The sequence below is a fragment of the Anneissia japonica genome, unplaced genomic scaffold (genome assembly GCF_011630105.1).
Source record: "Anneissia japonica isolate Jap-2015-1 unplaced genomic scaffold, ASM1163010v1 scaffold10273_len112159_cov157, whole genome shotgun sequence".
Lineage (NCBI taxonomy): Eukaryota > Metazoa > Echinodermata > Crinoidea > Comatulida > Comatulidae > Anneissia > Anneissia japonica.
In genome coordinates, this window is record NW_022718539.1 from 9452 (window position 1) to 26334 (window position 16883).

General features: G+C 35.6%; 1 long non-coding RNA gene across 1 annotated transcript in view; it reads right to left on the reverse strand.

The window, feature by feature from the left end:
- The window catches only part of LOC117110561, an 8837-nt gene extending 6791 nt beyond the window's left edge, over nucleotides 1–2046 (reverse strand). Inside the window, exon 1 of the long non-coding RNA XR_004445718.1 lies at nucleotides 1970–2046. This is a non-coding gene — a long non-coding RNA (uncharacterized LOC117110561). The remainder of the gene's footprint in view (nucleotides 1–1969) is intronic.
- Between the last annotated feature and the right edge of the window lie 14837 nt (nucleotides 2047–16883).

Here is a 16883-nt window from a genome sequence, read left to right on the forward strand (position 1 = left end):
CTACTGACAGCAGCATCGCGCTGATCTGGATGGAAAATAACATAGAGCTGCGTATCATCAGCATATGCCATACACTTCACATCATGTGAAGCAATAATGTCAAGCAGTGGAGCTGTAAATAGAATAAATTAAATTGGCCCAACAACCGAGCCATTGCATTAAGTTTTCTTGAAAACTCAGATGAGATTGTGCTAATGGTGCAAATTGTCGGAAAAGGAGTAGGACTAGGCCTAGACAAATACAAGAAGGTGGAATTTGGAAATATAATGTCTGTACAGAGAGTTCTCAATTTTGTCCAAGAGAAATATCCTCATTTTGATATTGACATAAGGAGAATGTGATCACTCCGCAGCTCAAATCATGCCAACAACCACAGTCTTGCTAAAAAAAAAATCACACGATTATTATTGAGGGTGAGCTTATTCAAATTAGAAGGCACTCTTATTCAAACAGGCCGCTTAAGGAAATTTTCAAGTTATTAGGAGCGCTTATTCAAACGGGGCGCTTATTCGCACGAGTTGCCATTTCAAGAGTGACGGACGTTGTATGATAGGTGTAAAGCCTGCGCGTTTTGCAGGCCTATCGGAAATTGTGATAGGTGGAAGCCTACACGTCTTGCAGGCCTATCATGTTAAATTGTATAGTGCAATTTTGGCGAATAAGACTGGTGTTCTGTCGTTCTGCCGTGGTTGCCACAAAAATGTTAAATGACGTAGTTCATGTGTGTGTGACCCAAAGTGACGATAGAAGTCCGGAGACTCTGAAATGGACGTCATCAAGTTACTATCAAAAACCGTTACTGTGCCGTTTGTTTGTTGATTTGGTTTATTGCTCAGTGAAACACTTACTTGCTGTGAGTGTGACTGGTCAATGGTTGTGCTGATAGGACTATTATTATACAAGGTGAAGGAGCAACTACGTGTTGGCACCGATTTGTGTGTTGCGACTCTTATTATTCGTCGGTATGATACAAGCACTGCAAAAAAAGATGGTTTCAATGAGATTTGAAATTGGAGCACTTCTCATAAATAAGCCTGATACTTTGTGACATTCGCGTATTTATATCTGGCTGTTTCAATATAAGTTCGTCTAGACACAGCTATCAAATATAAACCTAAATATAAGTTATGTTTTAAAACATGGTCATTTTGTAGACGTATTATCTGCATACCTTATCATGTTGTTGAAAGTGAAATATATATTATGTAGAAAATATAAGAAAATCTAAAAATAATGAAAATTGTGTTATATATACCACACCTGTTAATGAATGAAAACGAGTGGTGGTATATACTGTCTGATGAATTAAAATTAAATATAAAGAAACTACAATAAAATTGTCTTGGTTCATTTTTGAGGTCTAGTATCTGAGGACAGAATCTAATTACCTTGAACTTGGGCGCTAACTCAATTTAATATCTAAAAGCAAGTTAGCAACTCATTTTCTTAATTGCATGAAAATGATGGACTTTGTTATATCTATTGTATTCATTTTTACTGTGTAAATAATACAAACAATCATTTAATACAACAATGTGTTGTGTAACAATGACTGCCTGGTGTAATACATCAACAATATAGTGAATATTTAACCTTTAAATCTTGGTGTTAAATCTGCAGTCAATGAGTAAAACGTAAGATCAAAGTATTACATAACTATAAATAATAAGTAAAATTCAATAACTGACTAACAATAAATTATATTTAATTTAAACAAACCTTATAATTTGTATTTTCAAATATTTATCTTTATTTCATTTAAAATAAATGTGTATTTAAATATATAGACCAAATTCAGAAATAAGGCATTGCTCATACATAAGATTTGGCAGTTGATATTTAAAGTTTACTTTGTGATCTTCCAATACTTCAAGTGATTGGCTTCAGTATCTATTTGTATTTACAAAGAAGATAAACCCTAAATTATAAAAATGAAAATACTTTTTGAGAGGGGAATATATGTACCTACCTGGTATGTTCCCCAGCTGTATCAGTGCAAAATGACTCTGGAATTTAGGCAATGATGAACCCAATGGTTTTGAGAGCTTTTTTAGCCACAACTTTCCTCGGATTTAACCCAATAATCATTGTGGACTTAGAAAAAGTTGCTACGGCCTTCAAAAAGTAAACTACTGGAATACACTGGTGTTGACATAGGTTTTGCCTCAAGTCTGAATAGCTTCTTGTATCTAACAAAGTAAACAAACACAAAACAAATATAACAACACACTCTCAATTGTCAAGCCTTGTCCACACTATCAAACTTTATTTCTCAAAAATTGTCAGATGACATCATCTCATGACCATATATAGGCACAGCATCACTATATATGGCCATCAATACTTTCAGATGACATCATCTTATGACCATATATAGGCACAGCATCACTATATATGGCCATCAATACTTTCAGATGACATCATCTCATGACCATATATAGGCACAGCATCACTATATATGGCCATCAATACTTCTTTTTCTCAAAGAATATTTGATAATCTGGACAGAGCTTAAGGCTGTGGATGACAGATGACTAGAGTAATGCACCTCTAAGGAGTGTTAATCTAACCTAACAACTGACCAATCAGAAGCTGTTATTCAACAGCCAGGAATACCTGCATGTGTCCACAAACAACCAAGAAGTATGTTTACACTATTTAAGGTCCCACACTACAGCAACAGTATCCAAGGGGTGGAGCTTAGTGGAACGGCCCTATCCTATGCTGGTCACATGATAATAATAATAATAATATTATATTTATATAGCGCATATTGCACATTGCCCCTATGCGCTTTACAGAGAAAATATAGGCCAACTGAGAAAATGTAAATAACAATAAAATAACGATAAAATAAAATAAAAATAATAATCATAATAACAATGAGACTAAACTATTCCTATTACTTATGGTTGGCTGTTGACTCCGAGGAGCTCATCTCATGATCTGTGGCCTTTGGCAAAAGCAGGGTAACTAGATTTCCTCTCTTGCCTAAGGTGGAAGAATATTGATTTTTCCTAAATACTTTGAAACAAGTGTAAAATTCTCGTTACAATTCAAACCCAAATCCCTCCCCCTAGGATCTAGTTGAGGAACATGTGATCTCAGAGTAATGCATAATACGCAATGCTGAATGTACTGTATTGGTCAATTACAAGTGTAAAAATGATATATCTATTATTATATGTACGATAACCATGTCCATAGATATGTACTGTCTGATAAGAAATTAAAAAATTTACACTTATATTTGATAGCACATTAAAGTGTATTAAAATGTTTTACAAACAGTGCATCATCACTTGTACAGCTAATTATGGTATGATGTACTCATGGTGTACTCTTGTGCAAACATGCAGTCGATATTCAAATTATCTGAGGCAGAATTATACAACAATTAGCAATGGTAGTCACTTCTAAATCTTGATGTTAACAGTGATAAATGTGTGAGAATGTGGTGTTATGCAGACCTGGTTATACATGATGAATTTATACATGTGATTCTCAAATATTTGAATAATAAATGCTGAATGTATTCGTCAATTCCAAGTTTTGAAAAGATCTATTCTATTAATACATGATATCTGCACACCTTTGTCTCTAAATGCACTGTCTGATGAGAAATTACAAACAAATATCCTCAGAAATATATTTCAGGGATTAGAATGGCTTGTTTTGAAGGATCAACATTTCATAGTAAAGTGTTATTACAGGCTAAATGCATCAAATGCTTCAACAGACTATTATGGAAAGTGGTGCTCTTGGGCAACCAGTAATCAATTTGGAGGCGTAACTACTAAAAAAAGGAAATCAGTAGATGTTAGTAGTCGTAATGTAAATGCAGACGTGGTGGACATACAGTAGCCTGGGACAATGGTTTAATGTTTGCAGGGTGTTAGCAACAATGGCAACAGTTGACTTATCCAATGAGGTGAGAATAACTCCAGGATGTAAAATCACTAATAAAACAAAAAATGTATTTAATTGCATTTGATACTGCAAGTGCCATCATCAATGGCCAATATCTGCTTGAATTACAGTACACAAAAATAACATAAAAATAAATAAATTTATGTACAAAGGACTCGAGAAGGTTGGTTCTGGGATACTTAATAATAAGCTTGGGTTGCAGTAAAGGTGGGGGAACGAGTATACGGGCTGGAATAGAGAGCTGGGATACCAGAATACACAATCAGTCTGATCACACCGATTTCTGATGAAATGGATGGAAGTCTAGTTTTACCTTACTTTCGATGATCACCATCACCAGACACAGCTGACACAAGCTGCATCACTCCAGGGTTATTTTGCATCATGAAAAAACACAGCACTGATCAGATAAAGGTCACACGATGGGTTAGAAAACAATCATAGTGCTGGTAATTAATAAACTTAACTTCCAATTCCAGGGTCATGGGTTCAAATCATGCAATGCTTGGATTGTGAATCTGAGGTAATGTCGTGGCAAAAAGGCTAAAGTTATCGCACATGCCAGCATAGAGTAAATTACCTATAAAATATTGGAGTTCAAAAATATTTGAAAAAATATCACTGTAAATCAACATAAATACAGGTAAATATCTAATTAATCGTGTCCAAAATTCTTATGCTCGGGAAATGATCAACAAAGCATATCTTTTATATTTTTTGGTAGTTAATTGCATTAAAAAAATGTCTGCATTAATACAGGAAGCTAATTACTAACAATCATCTTTATCTTGACTCCAGTGGTGTGTACCCTCTACTACAGCTTGAATGTTCAATATTAATGGATGACCCCTCATTTAAAAATTACTGTATAAAATGTCTAAAAACAAAACTGATAAATTTTTAGTTTTATTCAACATAGCCATTTTTCCACAACATGCCTCATATGTCAACTCTACTACACCAGGCTTCATACTAAAAGAGTTCTTAAATTTATCAATTTCTACTTTATTCTTACATTATATTTTAAATATTTAAATGTAAAATACTTGTACACACAAAATTCTGTGAGCCATTCTCAGATAATGTCAGTGCCACCAAACTTGTCTGTCAAACTCAAAAGACTGTTTCATACAGCAGAGATACTGACGATATCTGGAGAAAAATATAAAACAAAAATTGTCAACTGAAGAAATAGCATTATTTTATCCATAAAAGTAGGCATTCTATACACAAGAAAACATGTTGCCAGAAAATCTGGATAAATCCGCAAGATAAAACTGACTTTTAAGTGAGAAAATTATAAAATTGTCAGGTGTGAAACTATTTCGATTGCACTATGTATTTTCTTCTTCGATCCTTCTCCTCGATTGAGGGACAACAAATTGAAGCCTTTGGCCTAGGTGAGATGGATGTACTCATTCCTACAACTTACTTTTCCCTTTAAGGTTCCTGTTGTGTCATACCAAGAAGGGCGCTGTCCAGTCCACAATTATAGGGGCTGTGAAATGGTAGTTGCTAAATACAACAGGATCAGCCGAGGGGGGCGTGGCTTGTATGGTGACGTCATGTATAATTATACAGTCTACCTAAAAACTTCACACATGCACCGTGTGGTCAATGCGACGTTAGCGAGCAGGCTGAGGCTTAGTTTTATGCTGCTGCTATGGCCGGGTGATGGACGATCGAGTCCATTTCCGGACGATTGGTCCAATTAGTATGGACGATCATAGGTCTAGCCCATCTAAGCCTGAGCAACTGTAGGTCAGACCAGGAGGCCTCTTCAGAGTCTGAGACCTGTCTGGCCTAGTCCTAGTGCGTGCGTCCAGCAATTTGTACAGTCTGCTACCTAGGCATAATTTACATTAAGTTAGTTAGTCTAGCCTGTAATTTCACTGTTCCCGGTCTAGCCTCTAGGCTACTGAAGAATCTGCACTGAATATGCCCATAATTATTTTTTAATACATAACTTTCATATAATACAAATTACAATTCAGACATTGGAAAATTAATATTAAATTTAAATATTATTAACATACCGTTCCACTGAACCTAGAAAGCAATAAATCTTAACTATAACAGTTATGTTGTAAAAGTTGTAATTTTAATTTACTTAGGCCCAATTTCTCTCTTAAAGATAATTTGTTCATAGGATTAAGATTCTGTTGTAATCGGAAGTAATAAAGATTGCGGCACTCAATCGCAACGGGTAACAATTGTGAAATCGATTACTGATCAACTACTATTGGTGAGCTTTCCAACACGATTTACTTTGCGAATAGGTGCAACAATTGTTACAACCGATCTCGCAATGCGAAGCTAGTCAAGGGGTGGCGCCTCAGATTAAGGGTCAGATTTCCCCGATGAGGGGTCAGATTTCCCCGACGAAAGCAATGTGGGCGTGGTCGAGCTTCCATTAAAAAGTTTCGAAAGTGGTCCAGGGGGAAAATCAACCGATAAAATTAACAATTTACGGGTTTCAAAGGCTTATTAAATCGATTTTAGAGTCTACTACTCCCCCGGCCCCCTCCTGGCGCCACCACGGAGCTAGTCTAAATGGGGTATAAGACGAACTGGAGTTGAAATTATGCATGATTTCATGCATACTGATCGACTACTATGATCGACATACATGCATACTGATCGACTACATGATCGACATACTTCGGCTGAACCCATTGTATTACTACCATTTGAGATGGACCAGAACACTGGAAGTCTGAAAAGATGTACTAGGTCTTTATAGTGTACATGAGCCAATGGTGTACACCAGGACTTCAGTTTTCAGTGGCAGAACTACCTCAGGCTCAGCAGTTTCATTGAACCTGGGTTCCCAAGCTCCAAAGCCCCCGATCTATAAGAGCCCTGCCCCCTTATAAAAATAAATCTAACTAGAGGCACTCGGAGAGTGCATACCACCGCGCCCACATCATAATTCTCCTCAGTATAAATTTCCCCGCATATTTTCCCCATAAAAAAATAATGGAAAAAAAAAAGTATACTACTTGGGATTTGAACCCGGGGGCTGGTAGTGTGGAAAACACTTTACACCAAACCACTACACCAAACTGTTTTCACATATATCACTTTGAAATTAATGGTCATGTTTGTTTACACCTTACCGGCAAGCCCGTATCAGCACACATACACGTCTATATTTATTGTGCATTTAACTATTTGCTTCCTTCTAGCCAAGTAATTTTGGAACCACAATTACTTGTTTCCTTTAATACAGATCCATATTTTCAATTTTTGATAGTAAATGTCAAGTGGATACCGAATAGGTTCAATTCCTGTCAGTTTTACCCATAATTGAATCCAAGAACACCAGTGTTAAACACTCAGTACTCATCCTTCATAATGTGTTAATCCAATTATAGTGAGATATCGTTAGTTTATCGAGGGCGGGTTGAGCTAATGTATGGATATAGAGATTTTGTGATATTACGTGATGCTAGTCTTAGTAGCCTGTATAAAAATTATTAACATCAAGGTTACTATTTTCAGATGAACATGCCAGATTCTTTTGAATATCGCCTCATACAAGTCACTTAACAAATTTTATGGGAATACAGTTTTGGTTTTTTTTTTTTTCATTCTGTTTTATCTTCTTTGTCTTTAATTACTGATTTTTATAGCAAGTACAGATTACTAATGAAACCACAATTTACAGTTTTTTTTTTTTTCATTCTTTACAGCATACAGAATGCATTTAGCTGAGCATACACTGTGCCAAAGGTCATCAACCAGTGCAATTTAATAGGAAGGTGAGGAGGCACATGAAAACAAACTGAATCCAATATAATCAGCATTAGAACAGGCTGCTGCAATGTTTGCTTCATTTTATTTTCCTTCAGTAGTAGACCGTGGGTTGAGGATCGAAAACGTTCAATTCTGTGACCCACCAATCCGGGCTACCTGGCTTTTGCACAAAAATGTCGATATTATTAAATTGTAACATAATTTGATTGTCGGCAATCGTGAATTTTGGGAAACTGTAACCAAAAATGAGAATTTATATCAAAAGTTGCTACGTAACTATAGCCAATCAGAAGACGACTAACAATGAAGTTTGGCTTAGCTGCAAGGCCCTCAGCCAATCACAAACTACCTTCTATGCCGTTTGTCCAATGTAAATAGTAAACAACACACTCCACTTGCAAGTATGCAGTTGGACAGAAGTTCTTCAAATGATAAATCTGAGCCGGTTTCAGGCATATTTTTGTGATACATGTTGTAAGAACCTAGAGTATGGCTGTGTCATTAAGCGTAAACAGCTTAAAGAAATTTAAGGATGTGCAACTCTGTGGAAAACAACAAATACGAGTCCTCAGTAAGGCCTATTAAGTTTCCGTCGAAGCTGATGAATAGCCTACATATATAACGAAGGGGATTTCAGGGATGGTGGTGCAAGTAGTAGTAGTCAAAATTGCACCGAATCGGTTTAAAGGTACGTGTGTGGTTACATATAACGTTACAAATGATATGGTATGTTTTACTTAATTGAGAAGCACTAAGCGTCTCTCTATCACACCACACACGCAGACAGGAAGCCCTGCCTTTTCCTCAAACTGGGGTACTATCGACAGCAAAATAACCACAGAGTACTGTGAATCAAATACGATGATGTTATATTGTAATAAGCATATTGAGACAATAATGTTGGCAATGAATCGACCCAGCATAAACAACTGACCATGAAGACAAATCAAGAATAGCCATCCACAATTATATAGCAACTATTTACTACTGTCTACCAAGAACAATTACTACACAAATTGAATCAATTCAGTTTTTTGGGGTGGGGGATGTACCCTTCAGTGACTGTGCTTAGACTAAGTAATTCAGGCTTAATTGATTTTAATGTCTTCATGAAAAGAATATAACAAAATTATATAAAAATATATTAATTAATAGGTATCAAAACTGACTTAAGCAAATAATATTTATCAACACTTTGATGTCCAATTAAACATCACCACCTGCATTTAATATTGTATTAAACTGATACTACTTATTTTTCTTTTATTTTTTTATTTTTTGGAAACCAACATTTGATTAAAAAGAAACAATTTAAATACATATTTGATCATTAAAACCATCAAAGTAGCATTGATAAGCTCTTTGAATTAGTTTGTTTAATTAATTTTCACAGACCACAGAATCAAGTGAATGGAAGTTGATGAACCACAGCCAAAGCAAATGCTCATTCTGCATCACCTGAAAGCTGAAGTCAAGAATTAAAGAAGTGCTTCCTGGTCGAAGTCATGTTCTCCCATGTATTTTTTTGTAAAATGACAATAATATATTAAGTACTTTTAATAGAGCAAAAGCCTTTGAGAAATTAGTAAGATGTGAAACACTGAGTGGTAGAATTACTTGAGGCTGCTATTGCAAATCAGGAAGAAGCCTTGTCACTACATGAGGGATAAGGATCTGGTGGCAATTCAGGCCATATTATAGGCTATGGATAGAAACATGAATCAATTGAAAGTACTGTAGTCCTATCAGATTGGAACTGTATACTGTTTGTATGAATGTTGTTATCTATTTGATATGACATCATACCAAACACTGTGTTGAGAAATATTACCAGATATTATTAAGGTTTTTCCTTGTATGAACATTTATCACATTTATTTTCTTTATAAAAATTTGCATTGACTTTTTAAATAGCATTGAAGTTGTATTTTACAATGCAATATGAAAAAAAGAAAATAACAGAACAGTACTTGCTGATAAATGATAATGAATACAGCAAAACTTTCATTATTTCTAGTTTCTTTTAAATTGTTTATGCTGGTTGGCTACATTGATAATATTATATAATTGTAATATTAAATACTGATTAATGTTAATTATTTACATTGCATGCAAATAAAAACATTTGAAATTTTACATCAGCCTCAATGTGTTCTTATTTTTTGAAGTAATTCAGCCTCAGTTTTCTTTTAAAATGTACATTTTGTTAATTATAGAAAAAAAAATACAAAAAACAAAAACAAAAAAAAACAAAAAAACAAACAAAAAAAAAACAAAAAAAAAAAAAGCGATTCCAAATAGAATCAAAATATATTATATATTTACAGGAAATTCCTGTCTCATTCAAAGTCGATGAACATTACTTCTTGTCCTTCCTACTATGCATATGTAGGCCTAGATACGGTAAGTAATACAATACACATTCAGTACAGCACGGTCGACTTTGGCTTAAAAAACTACGGTATGACAGTCGACAGAAGACGGGAAATGCAATTTACTACCTCTAAAATCTTACAACTATTACCAATGTATTTTATTTAAAGGCTGGTATACTTCTATCATATTGAAATATTCCACTAAAAACGGAGAACTTTCGTCCAAATTGCTACACATTGTCACTTTCCTCGCGACATTGTTTACATTAGTTACCGAGTTTACAAGAACGTTTGTGATTGGCTAATAGTGTCTCATCAATGCTTAACAGGTATGGTAAGTTTGCTGTGATTGGGTACTGCTTTCGTGAACGACATTATTTTTTCGAAGATAAATTCTCATTTTTGGTTACAGTTTCCCCAAATTTACGATTGCCGACAATTATATTATGTTTCAATAAAATAGTATTGACATTTTTGTGCGAATGCCAAGTAGCGCGGATCGGTGGGTCACAGAATTCGTAAACTAAGCCGATTTTGGAGCCTCAACCCACGGTCTATAGTGAGAGGTCAAATATTTACAGAATAATGTGGTGGTGCTATTCTGGTTGGTTTGCAGGTTATTTTGTCACAGGAAGATTTTTATATTCTATTATAGTATACGGTACTTACATTTGTTTTATGACATGCTTTGGTGAACTGTCAGGCCTGACATGCATACTTTCTATTATGTCAGTTTGGTGTAGTAAAGACACAGGTAGTCAGGGCTACAAATGAACTTTTTCACTTGGTACTAGTAGCACTGCTAATTTTGTAGGACATCTTACCAAAAATGTTGGTAGCACCAAATTTTTTTTCAGTAGCACCAAATAAAATTCTGGCCGCCATTTTGAGTTGAGTCTTCTGACTCGCCTTAGCTTACCGACATCACGACCTAAACACTCGAACTCCCCCAATACAAAAACACCCCTTCCCCTAGCACCAGCGGTGGCGCCAGAAATTTGCCGACAAGTGGTCCGACATGTCCGGCGGAGGGATCCGAGACAAGAGGCTGACAAGCCTCGAGCACTGGCCTGGAATAAAAACTCCCTTGTAAGGTTCACAGGGAGTGTTTTTATGATTTAGTTTGGTCCAGAGGCCTACTAAGATTTTTACACGTCAATATTTAAGGGATTGGCAGTCAAAATAACGTTACTTGGATAGGCAAATTATTCATGAGGTAAAAGAACCATTTAAATCCAACAATTTTGTGTTACTAAGTCAGATATTATTTTTTTTTTTTTTTTTCCTTTTCTTAAAAATATACAGTCCATGTAACTCACTATATTTGCATCATCATTTTTTTTTATATAACATCTTCAAAGATACTTTCAGAAGACTGTCAGTATAACACAGATTGGGAAAGAATACAATTTTACAATAAAATTTGGCAAGACAAACTAAACCAGTCACTCGTCAGAAAAATCAATTTTTAGTTATTAATACAGGGTTACAAAAGAGTAAAATGAAAGCTACAAAAATGGTAAAAGAACCATTTAAATCCAACAATTTTGTGTTACAATGTAATACAAGAGTTTAAAAATCTGTTTAAAAAACTATATTTGAGAAATCATGCCTTCGAAGTTTATGATTTTAGGCATTTCTCAGGCAGAAACCTCATAAAATCATTAAAAAGTTTTGTTTTAACATTGAAAATGGGGAAAATAGCAGCATAGCATGATATACAGATATAAAGGATAGTACAATAAAATAGATTTAAAAAATGTTGACATTCCAGCATGTTTCGGCCATTACAGTATCTATGAAACAAGATTTGTGACCAATGACTGGTTTGGCTTGTCTTTGCCACAAATGACAATAATTACGAAATACTGATTGATTAAAATTGACATAAAATGATAAGTTATCAAATTTCCCAAAACTGATTGTTGAGTTAAATAGTGGTATATCCTTATCTTACCTTTCTAGCATTTTTATCAACTTTCACTGCACTCAACAATACAGAACAAATCTGACATCTTACTGTATGTCTCTTGGCAACAGAAACAGGTGAATGGTCAAGTTTACTGTGGAAACATTTGTTGATTGTTTATTGATATTTTCCATATACAATACAAGATTCAATAGTAATTAATATTGTAATTTTGAAATTACACAATTTATATATTAAGTATAATGAAGTAAATAAAATACCACTATATATTAATTACAATAAAGTAAATATAATACCACTATATATTAATTACAATAAAGTAAATATAATACCACTATATATTGATAACATTAATTTGCAAATAAGGAAATTAATTTTGATATTATAATTGTCAAAATATTCAATAATCAACATTTAGGTGTATCATGATGATCATTAGCATCTTGTCTCCAAAGCAAAGAGAGCATAAGGGGGTAAGTTAGCTGAGGCAGCTGAACTGGTGGTAGCTACTGTGAGGCACAAATCTTTCAAGACCCTCAGTCACTCGCTCATTTCCCTCTGTGCTCTCCTTTTGTTTTACCTGGAGGACTGAAACTCAAGTTAAAATAGCGCAGGTTTTCGTAAAAGACATTTAAGATATTGGTCTTAAACACCAAATACAGTACACTCTTCAGAGAGTAGTCAACTCACTACAAAAATGACACCTTGGAAAACAAGTCTCAGATTTTATACATTCCAATAAGTTATCACTATTAATAATACATTACTTGGAAAATAGTAACATAAAAGTAAAGGTAGGAGAATAAGGCATAACTTGCAGCATCATTGTGCTGAATTGTCATTGTGCTGAATTGTATATGGGTGTGGTTTGGGCGTGGTTTGTGATACTGGAGTACTGTGTAAATAAAAGAAAAACAAGTTAAATTGCAGTGCCATGAGCAACACTCTTGTGGTAGATATACTGACTCTATATTAAAATTGCCATTTATTATTTTCTTAAAAACTGGAAGTGTGAGGTGGGACATCCCAAAATTTGGATGGTTTGATTTTGAATGACCCTTCCACTGTTCACAGGGCTTTGTTATTATGTCACTGCAACCTCCCTAGGGAAAATAACCCTGCAAGTTCATTATACTTCCACTTTGAAGTATGTGTCTCCCTCAAATTAAAGACCTCCCCAATTAGAAGACCACTTTTCTGTGGTCTCAAATTAACAAATGTCTTTCATCTTTATTTTTCTAATTAGAGACTGAAGATCATGGAAACCGTGGTAACAAAAGTATTCTTTATTTAGAGGGAGACCTGTAGTTCAAATCCACTCACATAAACTATCATTTTCTATCATTTTGCTTGTAGCATTGGGAGGCCACCAATGCAACAGCACTTTGTAAGTTCTGTGTAATTATAATTAGCATATTATTAAATAAAATAAAAGAAATCATTTGAGCGTACCTTAGTTTGACAAGCTTTGCCTCTTTGACTGCTTCTTCCATGAGTATGGTCGACAATGAGAATTCCAGTGACACTACAAAGAGTAGTAGCAGGACATAAACGTCCACAATCACTCAGCCTGCACTCAAGAAGCTTCTCAAGAAAGTTGCATGGCAGATTATCCTGATTTGACCTTCAGAAACAGAGAAAAAATGATCACTCTGTAACAGTAGCACTAGCAGGGCAGGGAAGGGAGATAATCCCCTGCTTGAATGAAACTACCTCCCCCACCCCCCACCTTGATTTCCTACAACTAAAGTCTTATCGAGGTTTGTGGATTGAAGTGCTTTTTCCTTTGGAACCTCAGTGCTCTAAACCATGGCAGATTCTAAAGACTCTATACAGTAGAACCCCTCAATTACGTACGGCACGGGCCCAGAGCCGTTCGTAATTGCGGGTATTCGTAAAATTGGGGTTGACCCAAATTCCTATATGTTTACACTGGTACTACTTACACTGGCATAAACTAGGCCTCACAAGCCTACACAGCTAAGTCTGAGGGGTCCTAGGCCAACAGTAGGCAGTTTCTAAGCATTCTGATCCCACTCCACACTAATTTTGTTTTGAATTTGTTTGTATGTTGTTATCTTCTTAAATACCTAGATTGTGGATTTTACTCCAACACAACTTCCATAGATACTTGTTATATTGATCATTTATAAAACAATCAAGCACTATGTTGACTTTTAAAGCTGAAAATGATGATTAAAAGAGAAGTAAAACTTGTCGCATGCACATGTGTGAAGCCAATAAACACTGACTTTGAAGAGGCCAGTTAGAGGACCTCCTTCACTTGAGAATTACATACTGTCTAGTATGATATGTTGTTTTGTATGAGTGCTAATAACAGTTACAATTCGAGCAGATTTTTTTTTTTTTTTCACTTGCTTTTCACTTTACTTTTATGACGTCATCACTTTGATTTAGGAATTCGTTAAATCGGGGTTCGTAATTGAGGGTTTCTACTGTATTTGGTTGTGAGAAACTAGTTCCTGACATTTTCTACCACGATTGAACCTAGAACCTCGCGGTTATGTAAAGCAAGCAAGTACAGCTTAAATCCATTCATTATATTGTTAATATTATTCACAAATTAATCTAGGAACATACCATTCCATAAAACTGACCCACAATTTAATGTATTTACCCACCATTCACTGTAGTATTCCACGAGGAAGAGGTCTCGCTGTAGGTTGAATGCCAAGTATTTGATCCTGTGTATATCAGTGTCCACATTCAAGTATTCAACCCGCGCAAACCGAACCTATTAAATGTCTGATGGAATAAAAAGATAAAACATATCAACTGGTTTGGTAACAATAGTAGCAAAACATCAATCAATTTATTTGGAAAATGCTATTGTTTTTAGGAGCGGCCATCGACTTGATGGTGCACCATTCTATAATTCAATGTACATATGACAAGTTTGGCTATCAACCAAATGGAATATTATTCTGATAAGTTTGCCCATAATGTTAAAACAGCCAAAAAAGAGATCCCAACAGGGGTGTCCCAAAGATGAGGGTTCTACAGAATATGAGGACTTTAAAAGAATTATCATAGATTCATTGGTATTGATGTTGTAATGCTCTTTCTTATCCGAGCCTCGATCGCAGTGGGCAAAGGCAACGGTGGTATTCCGTTGACTTTCAATAAGTTGCTAAACAGATGAAATAAAAGAACAAGTATGGTATCACAAACGTCAAATTCTCTATGAGAGCCAACAGACTATTTTATTAATGATTATACTCACAGATGAAGTAACCAGTACACTACAATTCAGTATTTCCGAGAAGTAGGTCTATTAATTTCTAGAACGTCCTCATTCCTAAAGATAGAGATATCAAGTGCAGTACTGTACTCTTACCCTAACTAGTTGCCCATACATGTATAGCACACATATCTCTCACCTCTTCTCGTGGAAGGACCACAAGCAGAGGGAGAGAAGGCCGCCTTGGGAGCAGCATTAGCACTGGCAGCCAAGGGAGAAGGCCAGGATTTATTTCCAGACTAACACTTATATAGGGACACCATCAGCCAGTCAGACTGACGGACCAGGAAGTACCAGCAATCACTATTAGTATTTCAAGGCTGTCCCATCATTTTAGCATGCACTGTATTGCCAAAAAAGATGTTACAACAGAGGGGGTAATAATAAATAAAATAATAATAATAAATAATATGCTGTTTTTTATAGTGCTCTATACACTTAAGTCTCAGAGCGATTCTCCACATTATTGGATTATTAGTATAATAAATGTAATTAATTAAATCTAATTGCAATCCTCATTCTTGACCACCACGATGCCCACCCCCACCCACGAAAAAAAATCTCTGGTCCAGACTTCAGTCAATCACAATACTCCAGTGATCATTTACGGATGTATAGGCTTTGGCGGCGCCATCGGGGGAAGGGAGACAGGGGGTTAAGGCCCCCCATCGGTCTGGTAATGCTCCCATCGGTCCTGTCAAGCGCCCCCCCCCCCACCCATATCGGCCAAAGCTCGTCGGGCAGGCGGACCAAAAAAAATATGCCTAGTTTTCCCATCCCATTTCAAGCCATCTAGAAGTTTAATTATTATTTTTTTTTTTAAATCTCGTTTTGGGATTAAACCGGCCTTCGGCCCCTTAGATAACGCTGCGCGCTATAGCTACACCCATAAATACTTAGGCCCCCAGTCGGACACCTTAGCCCCCCCCCATGAATTATATCCTAAAGCCGCCACTGTGTATAGGGCTAACAAAATCTATAAGATTTTACATGCCTATCATTGTGTTTGAAAAAAATGGAGGATATGCTTCTTTTAAAAAATTTTATGCTTCCATGAGTTTTTTATTTAATGAGTTCCAGTTCGTCGACAATATTGTTGTATAGGCAAGATATACAGACAGCATACGTTTCCGTTTATGTTTCTTATGAAAAGTTGACTTGGAGTCAACTTTTCATAAGAATCGTTTGCAAAGCAACGTATGCGAGATCATTCAACAAAAAGTCATTAAATCACGGTTTCCTGTCAAATAGTGAAAAATCGACGTATCACATGAAAATTCAATACGTCGGTTTCCTGTCCAAAACTGTTTTGCGACGATTTTAGTTAATACGTTACGGCGATTTCACAACGCACCAGTCGCAATCGGTTTCCTGTCAAATCGCATTTTCTTAAGATAAAACGACGTAATCGAAAGTAAATCTGCCTTCACCTGTCGACAGGAAACCAGGCTTGACTGGTAAACAATGAAAGTTATTAGATTAGCTCACAGTAAATGGCACTCTGTTATAAGTCCATGCTACTGAAGTGTGACCAAGTTAATGTATTAACCAAAAGAAAGGAGTGGGTTAGGCAGTGGAATGGTACAAAGAGCAGAGGCAAAGCTTGTTCAAGGTATGAGGACTGAAG